Genomic DNA, 17,369 nt, shown 5'->3' on the forward strand with positions numbered 1-17,369 from the left:
GCTGTTTCTCCCTCAGCACTAGCGCAAGCAAAGGCCAGGGAGGCCCTCAGTGGAAGCTTGCTGCTGGATTTGTTCATGTGCCTTTTCTCCTGCCTGCAGTAGGGTCAGAATGGCCTGGGGTACTGCACACTTCCTGCCAGGAATAGAAGGCCCCACAGCTATAGCACCCCTCTTCCCTTTAGTTCTTTGGAAGGATGAGCAAACTATTCAGCCTCTCTGAGCCTCAGTTTTCTCATCCATAAAATGAAGACAGTACACTAACCTCGCAGGTCACAAGGATGTTATGAAATTTGGTGAGCACAGCATAGCAGGTGTATTTTTGGGTCCTATTATTACATGTGAACCAAGTTGCCTTGTAGAAAAGGCACAGGCTCAGAGGACTTGTGTTTCAATCCCACTATGCCCCTGTAATGCCCACCTCTCAGGGATGATGGAAAGATTAAATTCACGGAGATGATGCTTGTGCAGCATCTGATACCCAGCAGATGCCTAAGAACCTAACCTACCACCCACCTGAGCAAGCACAAGCAGTCCTGCTCCTCCTGCAAGCACTGGGGATGCTGCCAACCACCCACCTTAGAACACTGCTCCTCCTCCCTCTCTGCAGGGGGCATTTTGTAGGCCTCAGTCGCTGGGCTTGCTGTCCTCTCACCTGCCACTCAGTGCGGGGCTCAGGGCATGAATCTTCACCTTTGCAAGAAGCTTCTCTATGCATCCCTGTCCCCAGGCTTCCTGAGTGCATTCACCTATTGTCTTATTTATAATCAGGACAGACTTGCTCCCCACTGTGTAGACGAGGAAATGGAGACCTAGAAAGGGAAGGAAAGACCAACACTCTGAGCACCTGCAATATGCCTGAGGCAATGTACCCATTAGCTCTGCTTCACAGCAGCCCAAGAGGGAGGTATTATTCTTCCCCTGTGTAAATGTGGGTGTTGAGGCTCAGAGAAGGGCAGTGACTTGTCCAAGGTCACATAGCAAGCAAGCGTCCGTGGCTGAGGGCAAACCCAGGTCTTTCTGACTTCAGAGTGTGGGATTTAGAACAAATATTTGCAACGTGAGGTTGACAGATCCATCCCCTAGTGCTGTTCCAAGGACCAGATGGGGTCATAAGTGTGTGAGTACGTGACATGGTGCCCAAGGACCAGGAGTAGAAGCAGAATCCCATCCACCTCCACCTAATCATACAGAGAAGAGAGACAGGAGCCCAGGGAGGGCAGTGCTGTGCCCAAGCTGTCAGCAAGCAGTAGGCAGAGCCCAGTCCCCTGCTTTCCCGTGCCCACCCCTTCCCAGTTCAGGGCAAGGCCACCTCTCCAGGGCCTTTCCCTCCCCTAGAGAGGAAACTCCCCAAGTTCCTCTGACCAGACAGGAGAGCGAATGAGAGCAGAAAATTCCACTTCGGCACACACACCTGGAGCCTGAGGCTGAAAGCTGGAATCCCAGACTTTGACACTCAAGAAGGCACCTCCACACTCTTTCAGCACCTCCACCTGGGACCTTCATGAGAACCTTGCTTCCCTCCCAGGGGAGAGGGGGTGACCCAGAGACACTGGGGCCCTTAGAAGGGACTATGAGTTGGCACTGACTGCAACAGCATGGTGGGATTGTGGGTGGTGTAGGAAGCAGGGGAAGCAGATCACAGCACTCAGGATGGCCAGAGCTGAAGGCATCAGAGTCCTCTGCCCTTGCTCTGCAAAAAAAAACCCACAGCATATTCCCCTCCCACTCGACACCATCCATGGTCAGCAGTCGGCCCCAGAGGAGGAGAAGCGAAGCCTCAGGAGGACGGCAACCACGGCTGACAAGGCTTTGGTGTTCTCCTGTTGAACTGCCCAGGTTGTCAGCATCAGACAAGGTCGCTCTGTGACCATGATGGGTCAAGACAAAGCAAGGTCACTTGGTAGCTATCATGGCTCAGCTCATGCAAAACATGGACAAAAATGACCTCACACCCCCTCCCCTGTGTGTCTATGTCATGACTGCTACCTCTTTGTCAATTGCAGCGTTAGCTTTGGCCTTGTCTTCCTTCCTTCTAGGTAAGATTGGGGATGATGCCAGGTGATAGAATACACCCTGCCTCTGACAGCATCCAATCTGGAGCAAAGTCTTCTTTCAACCCTCCCCCAAGCTTCCAATACAAGCCCAAATTCTGGAACAAGTCCTTTCCAACACCACCTTCAGAGAAGCTCCCTGGCTCCAGGCAGTGCTTCCTCCCCTCCCTGCAGCAGGAAGCCCAGCTTGCGAGCTGCAGGTGTGCTCCAGGTGGTCACTGGATGCAGGGTATTGACAGATGGATCCCATCGATACCCCCACTGCAGAACCATGTAAGCACATCATCCCCCACTTGCACATGAGGAAACAGAGTTCCGCAGGGTGGAGAAGGGAAGACATAATTTGTCCTTCAAATGCGATACCGGTGAGATGTGAGAGGCAGTACCCCTCATAACTCAGTGAGGCAGTGGGCACACCAGGACCCTCCCAGGCAGATCGGGTGTGTGGTCGCCCCCATTGCATAGCATGGGCGGGAGTGGGGGAGACCACACATGGGTCTCACCACCTCTCCACTGGCCCGACCTCCCTGCAGACCCCCGGGACAGAGTCAGCATCTGCTTGCTGGCAGGCCTGGCCACCAGAGGTCTTTGCTTATGTCTAAGGTCCCTGTAGTTCTGGTTCACAGGATGGGGGCTGCTCCTGAGATTCAGCACCACACAGGCACTGCACAGCACTGTGCCATGGTGGTGGGCACTCACTTTCCAGATAGGGCCCATGTTGCCAGCAGGCATGATGCCTCATTTACCCTATCCTGAGTGCAATAGGTCGTTTTATAGAAAAAAACTTGGGCCAGGCGAGGTGGCTCACACCTGTAATCCCAGCACTTTAGGAGGCCATGGCGGGTGGATCACAAGGTCAGGAGCTCAAGACCAGCCTGGCAAATATAGTGAAACCTTGTCTCTATGAAAAATACAAAAATTAGCCAGATGTGGTTGTGGGCGCCTGTAGTCCCAGCTACTCGGGAGGCTGAGGCAGGAGAATCGCTTGAAAACAGGAGGCGGAGGTTGTGGTGAGCCAAGATCATGCCACTGCACTCCAGCCTAGGTGACAGAGCAAGACTCCATCTCAAAAAAAAAGAAAAGGAAAGAAAAGGAAAAATATTTGTAGATGAATGAAGGTGACACCTTTGAATATTGGAAATGATTTTATTTTAGCCATTGGTCTGGCAGTCATTCTGATGGGGTGACATGTGTCCCTGCCTTAGTCAGCAGAGCACAGGAGTGTGCTACACCTCCCCTCAACTGAAGATTCAGCCCATGAGCAGGAACGCCTGTCTTTGTGTCATACCAACAGAGAGGATGTGTCTGGTTTCACCATTCACTGCACAGGCAGAAATTACCCAGAAAGAAAAGACAGTCTGTTCCCGGGAGTGTGTCCCTTTGACTCAGCATGGGGGTCATCTCCCTTCCTTGGCCAGGACCCCCAACCTGAACACAGAGGCAGAGAACATGTGAAGAGCTCCCATTCCCAGGCGGTCCAGGGTGCAAGCTCTGAGCCTGTGGTCCTGGTCACTACCCTTTTCTCCACAGCATGGCTGCCACCATCCTGGGCTGGGGCACAGAGGGGCTTTGCAGAGATCAGCATAACAAATGCATCAGTGAGATGCTGCAATAGCAAACCGTGATACCTTCCTGGGCTGCCAAAGCAGCCTAAGCTATTTGTTGCTGCACTCAGTGTCCCCAGACAGCTGTGTGGCTGTCACTGCCTCTGGTATGTCCATTTTACTTCTCTCCTCCTGCCTGAGCTTCTGCTCTGAACTCGGTCTCTAACTTACAAGAAATCAAGCTCACTGGATTCTGAGCTCTTCAGGGTCAACAACTGTGTCAGTAGTTCATGTCTCTTTCTAGAGATCACAGCTTAGTATCTGGCACAGAGCAGATACTCAGCCAATGCCAAATGATTCATTTTCCAGAAAGCTGAATTTCATCCATAATCCTAGTCAATGCAAATACATTCTGCCGGTAGGGTGTGTTTGTCCTCTGAAGGCGTTTTCCCAGGCTTTGTAAATACATACAGGCCATTTAGAAATTTGAATGTCAAAGAATAAAGGAGCTTGGAAAGTAAACATTGGAGAAGTGTGGGAGGGTGGTATTATTTGCAAGACATTCCTTGGTCCTTGTGAGTTCTATACACCCTCGATGAGCACCGATTCTGGGCCAGGCCAGACACCCAGCTGGACCCAGGAGATACTGAGGTGAGTAAAGCCAAAATGCCTCCCTTCAGCAAGAGGCAGGCAGTCACACCAAAGTGATAAAGGCACAAAACCCAGAGGCAGCAGAGGAGAAAGGACTACCTTGTTCCTGGACTCTGTGACCTCAGGGAGAGCTTTGAGAGGAGGACATCTGTGCAGGGCTTGGAAGGATGAACACAAATTTGCCGAGCAGAAAAGGGAGCCAAGGAAATCCCGATGGAGAACAGCTTGGGTGAGAGTGTGAGCCACGGGATTGAGGGGCACAGGCATGGAACTGGAGGAGCAGAAAGAATGAGGGAGGTCAGCAGAGGTCAGTCACAGAAGGTTTGAATCCTGGTGAGGGAGCAGTGGGTGCTGCACAAGGGACATGGGCCTGGAGAAGATGCAGTTAGCTCTGAGTGAAGATGGAGCACACCATCCACTAGGGAACCACAAGATGCAATAGAAATAAGAACCCTGAGAAGCCTGCACAAAGGATGAGAGGCCCAGGGGTGGCACCAAGAAGGTCCCTGTCAGAGGCCAGCTTTGAACGGAGACAGAAAAGACTCTTGAGGGTCTCAGCTGCTGCAAACCTCCTCAACAAATCATATTTTACCTTCAAATATTTGCTAAAGAATACTAACTATTGGAAGAGCAATGGTCCATTGATAATAATTATTCCCTCACTGTACATTTTTTACAATTCTCAAAATGCTCTCGGTCCAGTGTCTCATTGGAACCCCTATATAATCCCATTTTACAAATAGGGAAATGAGGCCCTGTGATGTCACACCGAGGTTTGCAGCAGTTCCAGGATAGAAAATAGGGAGCACTTTCATCTCAGCCCTGGGTATAAGTCTCAAAGTTGCTTTTCTGGGAGTGGGTCCTTGAGGCCATCCAGCAGTCCATAGTCCAAGTCTTCTTCTTCCTCCTTGGGCTTCTCCACACCTGTGTTCAAAGCCTCCTTCTCCTCCTTTGTTCTCAGGTACCACTACCAGTTGTTGGGCAGGGAGACCTCCTGCTGCTGCCTATCCTAGGGTGCATCCTCCAACATGGGTGCATTGTGGTTCAGCCAGCACCTACACCACCTGCAGCCCAGGGCTCCTGTGGTGGGCCTGAGGTTCCTCCCTATCAAATGGAGATGTGCTGGGGTTGCTGCCTTTGCTGAAGCCCATGTCCAGTCATCTTCGGGGCGGCCCAGGGTACAGGGCTCTGGGGACAGGCCAGAGGGCTGCAGGGGCAAAAACCAAGAGGATGAGGGGATCTCTGAGTCAGACCGCCTGGATTTGCATCCAAGAGACTAGCTGCAAGGCCTGGGGAAGACTGGTTCACCACTCTGGGCATCAGTTTCCTCCCCTGTAAAGTGGGAGGTATAACAGATTCACTCCTACAGTTGTCTCTGAGCTTTACAGCAGGTAATGTGTGCAAAGTACTTCGCACAATGCCTGGCACATGGTAGGTGATAACAAACAGGGTTATTATGATATCATCATCTGAGCTAGGTCACTCATGCACTTCTCCAATGCTTCAGGGTTCCCCTCCATCCCTCACAGAGTAGCGGCAAGTGAAAGGGATGCCCCTGGCCTTGAGGAGCTCACATCTTCTCATTTCCCAGGGGTCTCTGTCCAGTGACCACACATACCTGGCATGCAATAGGCGCCTCATCCACATCTGGTGAAAGAGTGGAAAGCAGGTCATTATCATGTATTGTTTGGCACAGAATCTGCAGTAGGTGACAGAGAAGTGAGTGACTGTAGTTGTGCCCACCAGTCCCTGTCCCTGAATTTTCAGGGATCAAGAGGCCTTAGCAAGTCTAGTACTAGGGAGTGGGCACTGTGTGGTGGGGCAGGAGGCAGGTCCTGAGAAAGGCAGTGAGGTGAGGAGAGGAGCTCTGCATTTGAGGTCTGGGAGATCCTCCACCAGGACCTCACCAAAGGCCCCGGGCAGGTCATCCCTCCTCCCAGAATCTCTCTATGCTCTTCTGTATAATGGGGCTAGCCTGGAAGAGATACTTGCACAACCATGTTCAGAGCAGCATCATCCACAATAACAAAAAGGTGGAAGTAACCCAAGTGTCCATGGATGGATGGACGGATCAACAAAATGCTGACTATTCATACAGTGGAATAGTGTTCAGCCTTGAAAAGGAAGGAGATTCTGATGCCTGCTGCATCAAGAATGAACCTTGAGGACATTAGACTGAGCAAAATAAGCCAGACCAAAAAGACAAGTGCTGTATTATTCCACTTTTCCAAGGCACCTAGAGTAGTCAAATCCATAGAGACAGACAGGAGAATGGTTGCTACCAGGTCCTGGGGAGGGTGGTGATTGGGAAGTTGTTCTTAAATGAGTTACAGAATTGTAGTTTTACAAGATGAAAAGCATTCTGGAAATTGGTTGCACAACATTGTGAATGTATTTAGTGCCACTGAAATGTAAACTTAAACATAGTTAGACAGTAAATTTTAGTTTATTTTACCACAGTTTTTATAATGGGGTAGTTATGCCTGTCTTGTGTTGCTGTAGGATTTCATGAGATAACATATAAGGAACCACCCAGCATGTTGCCTGGCACATAGTAACTGCTCAATAAATCACAACTGGATGCTATTGAAGATAAAGTTACCTGACTTCTCTGAGGCTTGCTCTCTTCAGCTGAAAATTCTCCCAAAATATATTAGATGAGACCCTACTGTATTATACTGGGTTCATAAATACCACTCCCCCTTTTCCCTTCCCACAGAGTGCAGTGAATAGAAGACACTTCTCTGCACCCCAAAAGCTCCATGCTGATTGCGAGAAGGAAATGCTGGATGGAGGGGTTCCTGAAACTACTGTGAGGGGTGAGCTTTGCCCAGATGTCTAGAAATGAGGCAGAGGCCCGACATCTTCCACCCCCACTAAGGTTGCCTTGCAGTTCCCAGCTGGCTCTATACTTCCTAGAAACTGCCACTTTTCTGCCTCCATTACCTCATAGCCCAGTCAGCACCATTATCATCATCACCATGATCGCCATCACCATCCTTACAATCACCAACACTATCATCATCGCCATCACCATTCTTACCCTCACCATTCTCACCATCATCAACACCAGCATCTTCACCATAACTATCACTATCATTATCACCACGTACACCATCACCATCCTCACCATAATAATTATTGTCACCCTCCCCATCCTCATAATCATAATCATTATCAACATTACCATCACTATCATCGTCACTATCACCATTCTCACCACCATCATCCTCATCATCATCACTATTATCCTCACCATAACTATCGCTGTTATCATCACCACCTTCGCCATCACCATCCTTATCATCACCATCACAATCACCACCATCACCATTCTCACCATCACCATGTTCACCTTTACCATTCTCACCATCATCATCACCTTCATCATCCTCAACATAACTATCACTTCATTATCACCACCTCCACCTTCACCATCACCATCCTCACCATCATCATCACCACCATCACAATGATCCTTGCTTCATGGAACCATGCATTCTGGGTAGGAGGGCTCTTGGGTCAGGGCATCTAACACATCTCGTAGGATAGAAACCCAGCCCCTCAGGGTCTCACAGTTGGTGAAGTAACTGATTCTTGTGAGGTCATGTTCCTCTGGGTGATGTGGGATGTCACAAGACCAATAAATATGGGCTGAAGCTCATCGCATCACTTCTTTTTTTGTAAAATAAGCTCCATCATCAGTAGTAATTGTATGATAGCAGAGAATAAGAACTCAGAAAATGTAAATAATTTGATGCTATGAGAAGCATATGAAGCAGAGTCCATATTCCGATATGCATCTATTCCAGTGACGGCAATTCTTTACCACTTCCATGAAGGAAAGGAGAAAATATTATTACAACATTACCAGAAATCTGTCTGGTCTAGGCAAGGCAGTTCCTCTTTCCAGGGTCTCAGCATTGCTCATTGTCGGCAGTCAGGGCACTCATCTGGGCAGTAGGCAGCACTGCTGCAGGGAAGTTCATGTTATTGGAAACGTAGCATCTTCTCCTGCTACCATCGCCACATTGTCCGTGAACCCACTGGGCAAACGATGAGGAATCTGGGAAAAGTTCTCATAACCAGAACATAATCATCCATATCAGGATATCAGCATTCACCCAACACTGCTGTCCAATCAACAGATGCTATAATCTCATCCAAATTTTCTCAGTTGTGCCCTAAATACATTTTTTTTTGAACTTTGTAATCCAGGATCCAATCCAGGATTTCCCATTGCATTAATTGTCATGTCTCTTAAGCTCCTTCAACTTCAAACAGTTCCTCTGTTTTGCCCTATTTTTCATAACCTTAAGAGTTTTAAAGAGCATAAGCATTTATGAAGGATGTGTTCGTCCTTTTCCATCTGATGTGTTTCCACATCCAGACTTAGGTCATGTATCTTTCACAAGAAAACCACAGAAATACTGCTGTGGTCTTCCTAGGACACCACAGCAGAAGGCACATGATCAAGTTTGTGCCAGATTTCTCCACCACAAAGTCATCATTCTTCCAATTGTAATTGAGAAGTGTTTCATATGAAGATATTAATTACACATTCACATGAATGTATATTTATATGTAAAATATATACAAAATATTATTTCAATGTCTAACCAATATAAAAGTTATTAATTAGATATGTTTAATTTTATTTCCTACCAAGTCTTCAAAATCTGGTGTGTGTTTTACCCTGACAGCACATCTCAGTCCAGCCTAGCCATATTTCAAGTGCTCAATATTCACATGGCTGTGGCTACCATATTTGTCAGGGCAGCACTAAGCACTAAAGAACTTCTTCCTTGGAGAAGTTCTAAGTTTTCAAAATGTTTGGCAAATACATTTTATAAAATTCTTCAGAATCCATAAATAGGCAATTACACATTCAGTAAGCCATAGAATCCAACATGACATTAAAAATGAATCCCTCGACAAAAGAGAAGGTAGGCAAAATTTTCTTCAGACCAAATGGACAAATCAATTATGATTACCTAACATGCCCATTATTATTTATTAACATCCTTCATTAATACCCCCAAACCCCATCAACAGGTAAATGAATAAATGCATTCAGGCCTATCTGAACAATGTCCCAATTCCTTACCATTCTTACTTCTTTTGCAAGCAGAAAAGACTCAGTATTAGCAAAGACTATTCAGATAGTTTGTTCTTATGCCAGTAGTTGTAATTTCCTGGAGGTCTATGTGATATCAATTATGTACTTCAATACCTCTCACAAGTACTTTTCCTGTTTGGCCATTTTCTGCAGTATATCCATGCTCCCATTTTCCCTATTCTTTTGTTTCTATCCTAGACTTTTCTTTCATCCTATAATTCTTTATCCTAAAAATATTAATTTAAGGATAACATCACAAAATAGTGTATTTCTTCAGATGATACTTCAAATTGATACTTAATATACAGAAATGACTATCATGGACATAACCCACAACATGTGAAATGTATGGCTCATTCTACTGACATTATAAAGGAAAGTTAATGACAACTGAATTTCTAGTCATTTTCCACCCAACCAGTTGCTTATAAAATGGCAAGGAATTGTAGGTATGTACACAGTGGCTATTTTTTGGTGGGTTGTTCAGCAACTCTCCTCTTGAGAGCCCCCCTTTTCTTTGAGGACCATTTCAATGAGCACCAACTGGGCCTGACCCAACCTACCAGCCCCAGCCCCAGAGGTGATCATGATGCCCAGCTCTGGCAAAAGACTCTACCCTTGGATCATAGCAACTGTTTCAGTACTTTTTTTTTTGGAATCATCAGGAAGGACTCTTGCTTTTTCTACCACTGTGGTCTGTGAGGACAAAGTAAAGTGGGTTATTTGTCACACTATCTCTTGCTACAGAGAGAGAAGAGAGTCATCTTCAGAAGGAAAAAATGAGGCTAAAACAAAAGGAAAAGTGTCGAGAGAAAGAAGGAGAACATTTCTTGACGATTTTATATAAGCCCCTGGGTCCAGCTATGCATGACAGTGACTTGGGTTAAAGCTCTGTCACTTATAGGACCATTGACTTAAATATAAAATAAAGTATTAAAAGCTTTGAACTTTTAGATGAAAATACAGAAAAAAAAATCTTTGTAATATTCAATTAATCAAAAATGTCTTAGATGAAGCCCCAAAAACCAAATGCACAAGAACAATTAATAAATTGGACCCCATCAATATTAAGAGCATCTGCTATTTGAAAGATAGTGTTATGAGAACAAAAAAGAAAACTCAAGGGGAAAATACTGGCAAGTCTCATATCTAATAAGGGATTTGAATCCAGAGTATATAAAGAAACAATTAAAATTTAATAATGAGAAAATAAGCAAAGAAAAAAACAAAAAAGGAAGAAGCAAAAAAAATGTGAACATACACTTTACCAAATATATACAGATGGCATGTAAGTACATAAAGAGATACTACATATTATTAGGCATTATGGAACTACAATAAAATACTATTGTACACACATGAAAATGTCTAAAATTTTAAAAGAAGGCCCATACAAAGTGTTGGCAAGAGTGTGGAATTCTTATATACTGCTGATAAAAGTATAAAATGGTACAACCATTTTGGCAAACATTTTGATGGTCTATTAAAGCTAAACCTAAACCTATTAGCTATTACACTCCTAATATTTACTCAAAGTTATAAGAACTTATGTACATGAATGTTCATTGCAAATGCATTTGTGTAAGTCCCTAACTGGAAGCAATGCAAAAACTCACCAACAGGCAAATGGATATATAAGTTGTGACTGATCTGCACAATAGAATACTACTCAGTAATAAAATTAATGACCCATTGATGCCTGCAATACAGCTGAATCTCAAAATAATTATGCTGTGTGAAAGATGCCAGACCCCTCCAAAAAAGAGTCCATACTACACTTCATTTATATAAATGTCTAGACAAGGCAAACTCTTTTATAGTGACAGATTGGTGATTGTCAGGGAAAGTGGTAAGGTAGGAAGATACAGAAAGTTTGGGATTATAAAAGGGCAAGGGGAAACTTTTATGAGTGCTGGATATGTTCATTATTTTTATTTTGGTGATGGATTTGCAAGTACATATAAAAAATAACGTGCAATGGAAGTAGAAACAATATTTTTGTTTCTTTCTTAAAAAAGCACAATTTACTTACTAATGGGATGTGTGTGCCTGTTGGGCACACAGCACAACTTTTCAAATCTTAAAATCGGACTGGATCTCAACCACTGGACCTTATTCCTATTCCACACTGACTTTAGCACAATACTTCCTTTCATCACGGTAATTAACAACATCCACCTTAAAGGTAAAGAAATGCACTTCTAACTACTTTTGAAACTATGAACTGCCTCAGGCTAGTAGTTCTTAAGGTCTCCAGCAAATGTTGCTTTGTTTCCCTCAAAAATATACAGCTTGGACAACATGGCAAAACCCCGTCTCTACTAAAATTACATAAAACTTAGCCAGGCATGGTGGTGCTTGCCTGTTGTCCCAGCTACTCAGGGAGGCAGAGGCTGCAGTGAGCCTAGACCTCACAACTCCACTCCAGCCTGGGGGACAGAGTGTTATTATTGACAGTTTAGACTTAAGCCAAGAAATATTGCTAAGATAAAAAAGATTTTACGATGTCAGTCACCAGAAAAGTATGCCAATTTTAAATATGTCTAAATATAAAATATCCCTTCAAATTATTTACTACAGAAACTGATATAACTAAAAGAAACATGGACTAATCTACAATGTAGATTTTAACATACCTTTCAATTACCGATGGAACCAACAGAAAAAAATCCATAAGAGAAAGGGAGATTTGATGAACACAATGAACAAACTTGACATAAACTGACATATACAGAACGGGACACTCAACGACTACTGGATACACGTCCTTTTCCAGTGCACGTATCATATTTACCAACATAGATTATATGTTGGAATTTAAAGGGACTCATCAGTCATGGGATTTTGCCTAAACTTGTCTGGCCTTCAACAGGGTTCAAATACAGTTAAATTCTTATTTCATCTAAAGAGTCCTATCCTTTTTTTTTTGGAAATTTTACCGCAACAATCTAAATTTGCATAACAACTGAACCCAGCCCTTGGAACTTGAAGTTTATCCTAGCCAAAGGCAGATTAAACTGTCTGAGTAATAAAGTCCTTCAAATTGTTGTCCCCTGCTCCAGTAACGGAGTATAGCTCCAAGAAGCTAACAGACTGTTTGTCCTTCATAGTATACATTCTATGTTACATCAAAACACAGTATAAAGCCTTGAAATCAGCAGCAGAGAGAAAATGAGATCAACAACCATCTAGCTGTGACCTCACTACTTCGTAATTACGCTTTTAGCTGACTCCTTTACTTGATTCCTAACTGCTTCTTTGTGGCAGGATAGCACTAATCTCTGACCAAGCTGACCTTTTAAGAAGTGAGCAGAATGAAAAGGCTCTACCAGCAGTGATCAGTTTAACAAGCTGCAACACTGGTCACTGGCTGCAACTCTAGTCACTGGCTGCAACTCTAGTCACTGGCTGCAACTCACATTGTGGGTTTTAAGAGCTCAGAATTAACATGGAAATACTATTGACTCCAAAAGAAACCCAGAAATCTCTGGGAATCCAGCAAAGATAGAAAGGGTCCTCTCAATAGTCACCACTCACACTTTGCTTTGTTTTGGTAACTATTTTATTACATACGGAGAATATCAAAAAAGTATGCCTTTTCCTCATTGTTAATGCTAACCCTAAAATGGTAAGGCTCTTGCAAGTTGAAACCCCCAGGCTCTCACTGGCCTTTCAACAGAAGGCAGTGAAGTCACCTGCAAGAGTGATCACCCAAAAGCTTCCAGGCTGGACAAGTTGGGACTCAGTTCTTTCGGTTCCCAAATTCACAGTTCTCTTGGGATGTTGTTATTTATGGAGCTCCTGAAGATGAGAAATTCCACCCAGGAAATTCTGTTTATAAAAATTACTCACATCTAATTATCTCAGGAGACATTAACACAGCAATGTTGAAAATTTTCCATTAATTGTTAATCCATGGAGAAAAACTGGACAATTATTTTTTAAAATATGGAAAACTTCATATAATACAAATTATACTACCACATGTGATTCAACTTCTATTCATTAATGCCAGAGAAGTTAATAATTATGAATTGCCAGTGGTTAAAAAAAATAAATCATTCATCATTGGAGAAGTGCAGAAGGTTTAAAAGAGATAAGAATTAGTTTTTGGCTTTGGGGCGTTTTATGCTTTCCAAAAGGTTTTGCTCTTTTTTTGCTCATGGCTTTCTCTCTCTCTCTTTCTTTCTGATTTCAGTTTCTTTTGATTTCTCCTGCTTAGAAATGGTGAGAGAACTTTGGATGTGGAACGTGGAGTAGGAGGAACACGAAGTGGGGATCTGCACTTGGGGTGGTCAGCACTGCGGATGCCCAGCAAAGGCACTGCCTGGTCCAACTCCCGGAGGCGTCTCTGCGCCCCAGTCGGCATCGCAGCTGATGGCGAAACTTTTGTTGTGGCAGAAGAGTGTCCACAAACTTTGGAAGGTATCCGCTGCATCCTCCATGGCCGTGTATGCCTGCCGAGGGCGATCTTCTCGGGGAGCGGAAAGTCTCATTCATGGGCCAGGGCTGGCTGTCTGGAACCACTTGGGCGGCGCAGCCCTGGCGGAAGTTCAGGCGGCCCTGGTGTCGCAAGCGGCTTCCTTGGGGCCTGAGGGGTCCCAGGAAGGCTGCAGACCTGGGCTGACCAGCGGGCAGCATGGTGGCCGCGATGGAAGGTGACGGGGTTCGCAGCGCCAGGGGGCCCAGCAGACCCCGAGCCCGGGCCTCCCGCATCGCCAGCGGCACCTCGGGGAGGTCTGGCGCTGGTGACGCGGCGGCCACTGCACGAGGCCCACGACCCAGTCCCAGAGGCCAGCCCATCGTCAGCTAACATCAGGAACCCCCGGCCAGCTGAGGCCCGGGCCCCAGGGGCAAGACAAAGGGCAGAGGCTCCGCAGGCGGGGCCGAGAGCCGGCAGCGCAGGCCTATCTCCACCGCCGCGGAGCTCGCAGGGCGCAGCAGGCACTGGGCAGCGACCAAGGCTTCCAGAGGAGGCTGTGCACCCCCGCAAAGGCTCCTGCCCGGCGTCCAGCCTCTCCGCGGGGACTCCACGTGCACCCCCTCCTCATTGTCCTTGTCTAGGGCCGAGGCAAGGTCTTCGCTCCCATGGCGCGACTCCTGGGGCGCAGGAGCCTAGGCTGAGCAGGTGAAGTAGGGTGAGCACCGCCAAGAACCCAACGAGAGTGGCGCCCCAGGGCGGAACAGGAGGCCGCATTTAACGTGTCAATCATCTCAAAGATTTTATGACATCTTCTTTTTTTGACATCTTATAATATCTATAATGTTTATTATATCTTGTGATATAATTATTAACACCACTTCATTGTGATTATTATGATTATTTTTATACCAACACATCTTCAATTATTAATATTCCCAGTTGCTAAAGAAAAATGAAAACGACTAGTTTTGAAAGCCTTACTTCTGCCAATGGAAGCACATTCCAGCATGTGGCCAATGCAATCCACTTTCCACCACTTTCACAAGAAATGTTACTGCACAATTATACTATCCTACCCTTATATACTTTGTGTGTGTGTGTACTTGTATGTATGTACATTATATAGGTTATATATATATAAAAAGTATGCCAGAGATGAACAAATATTAGAAAATTAAATGCACACAGGTCATGTCAGTGCTATGTATAATGTGGTGTACTAAGTATAGATGTTCAACAGTGTGGAATCTAGGCTGGAACAAGACTTCTAGTCTTAAGCAATTCTTTCTAGGTTCAGTCTCTGGAAATAATGCTCTGTATCAAATGTGCGAGAAAATTAATGGGTTTTAAAGACTATTCTATGTCAACTATAACATTTCATTTGGGGATTTCTGTCCCTTATAATATCTACCTCATTTTGGATGGATTCCTTGAGGCCTGGTTTATTTTTCTTTTCCTTTCTACACATCGCTGCTTAGAGTGATGAATGGAGTTGTATTTTGAATAAAATAGCTAAGCATCCTTTTGTGAGCAAGGAGCATGATGGTACTTAGATCTACTATTTCTCGTTACGGTGGTTATGGTTACGGTGGGGCTGGTGTGTTTACCTGGAGCCTGAATGTCCACTGGGACATGATACCCACTGGGGTTGTTTTGTGTCAACCTGGTCTCTGATGTCCACCTGGGGATTGGGTATCCACCTAAGGCCTGATGTTTACCTGGAGCCAGATGTGCACCTGAAGCCTGATGTCTATCTGTGGCCTTATGTTCACCTGGGGACTGATGCACACCTGAAGCATAGGTATTCACCTGGGGCCTGATATCCACCTGTAGTGTGGGTGTCAACCTTGGGGCTGATGTTCAGCTGGCGTCCACTGTCTACCTGGGGCCTGGTATACACATGGGGCCTGGGCATCCACCTGAGACTTGATGTTTAATATGGCCTAGAGTTCTTTTGGGGCCTGTTGTACCCTGGAGCCTGGGCGTACACCTGGAGTCTGGTGTCCCAGGTGGACACCTGGGTCCCAGGTGATCTTCAGGCCCTAGGTGAAAACTCCAGGCTCTAAGTGGACAACCAGGCCCCAGGCTGATGTTTACTGGGGCCAGATGTCTACCAGGCCCCAGGTGAAAACTCCAGGCTCCAAGTGAACAACATGACCCCAGGTTCCAGGTAGACACTGGAATCCAAATCAACACCAGGCCCCAGATGGACACTCAGGTCTGTGGTGGACATCAGACTCCAGAAGGTCATCTGGCTCGAGGTGGATATCAAGCCCCAGGTGCATACCTAGTCCCCAGGTAGATATCAGGCCCCACTTTGACACCAGTCCCTGGGTAGATACCTAGGCCTCAGGTGGATATCCAGTTTCTAGCTAAGCATCAGGCTCCAGGTGGACCCAGGCCCTAGCTGACTGGGGACCAGTGTTCATATGGGGTCACATGACCATCTGGGCCCTAGGTGTCAACTTGTAGCCTGGTGTCAACCTGGGAGCTGGTGTTCACCAGAGGACTAAAGTCCTCCTGGTGCCTGATGTCCAACTTGGGACTTTGTGTCCACCTGAAGACTGATATCCACTTGGGACCAGATATCCAACTGGAGCAAGATGTCCACCTGTAGCCTAGAACTTCACCTAAGGCCTGATGTTCCCCAGGGCCTACAGGGCCTATGTATCTACCTAGGGACTTGTGTCCAGGTGGGGCCCGAGTTCCATATGGGGTCTGGAATTAACCTGGGACCTGATGTCCACCTGAGGCCTGGGTGTTCTTCTGGAGACTGATATCTATCTGGGTCCTGGGTGTCCTCCTGTGGTCTGATGTCCACTTGCAGTCTGGTGTCCACCTGGGGCCTGGGTGTCCACCTAGGAACCTGATGTATACCTGAAGTCCAGTATCTACCTGGGTACTGATGTCTACCAGGAAAGTGATATAAACCTGGGGCCTGATAGCCACCTGGGCCCTGAGTGTCCACATATGTTCTGATTTCCTACGGCCTGAGTGTAGGGCCTGAGTGCCACCTGGGTCCTGATGTTCACCAGGAACCTAGGTATTCACTTGGGGCTTGATGTTCACCTGGGGCTGAATGTCCATGTGGGACCTGGTATTCACCTAGAGCCTGGGCATCCACCTGCAGCCTGATGTTCAGTTGGTGACTAGGAATTCCACTAAGGCTTGATGTCCACCGGGGGCATAGGGAACCACTTGTGGCCTAGTGTTCCCTTGAAGCCTAGGTGTCAACCCAGGGCATAATGTCTTCTTGGGGCCTGCGGTCCACCTGCAGACTGGTGTCTGCATAGGGCCTGGTATCCATCTGGGGTCTGGTGTCTGCATGGGGCCTAGTGTCCACCTGAAGACTGAGTATAGACCTCAGACCTGATGTATGCCTGGGGCCTATTTATCCACCTGGGGACTAGCATTCATCTGGGGCCTCATGTCCACTTAAGCCCTGGGTGTCAACCTGGTGCCTAATGGCCACCAGGGATCTGTGTACTCACTTGGGGCCTGGTGCTCCCATAGGGCCTAGGTATACACCTGGGGAATGATGTGCAGGTGGAGGTGGATGTCTTCCTGGGTGCTGGTGTTCA

General features: G+C 46.2%; 1 pseudogene; it reads left to right on the top strand.

Annotated features, from left to right (window-relative positions):
• The first annotated feature begins 1,146 nt into the window (after window positions 1–1,146).
• Window positions 1,147–15,322, top strand: LOC134760544 (protein FAM182B-like; annotated as a pseudogene).
• The last annotated feature ends 2,047 nt before the right edge of the window (window positions 15,323–17,369 follow it).

Source organism: Pongo abelii, chromosome 19 (genome assembly GCF_028885655.2).
Source record: "Pongo abelii isolate AG06213 chromosome 19, NHGRI_mPonAbe1-v2.0_pri, whole genome shotgun sequence".
Lineage (NCBI taxonomy): Eukaryota > Metazoa > Chordata > Mammalia > Primates > Hominidae > Pongo > Pongo abelii.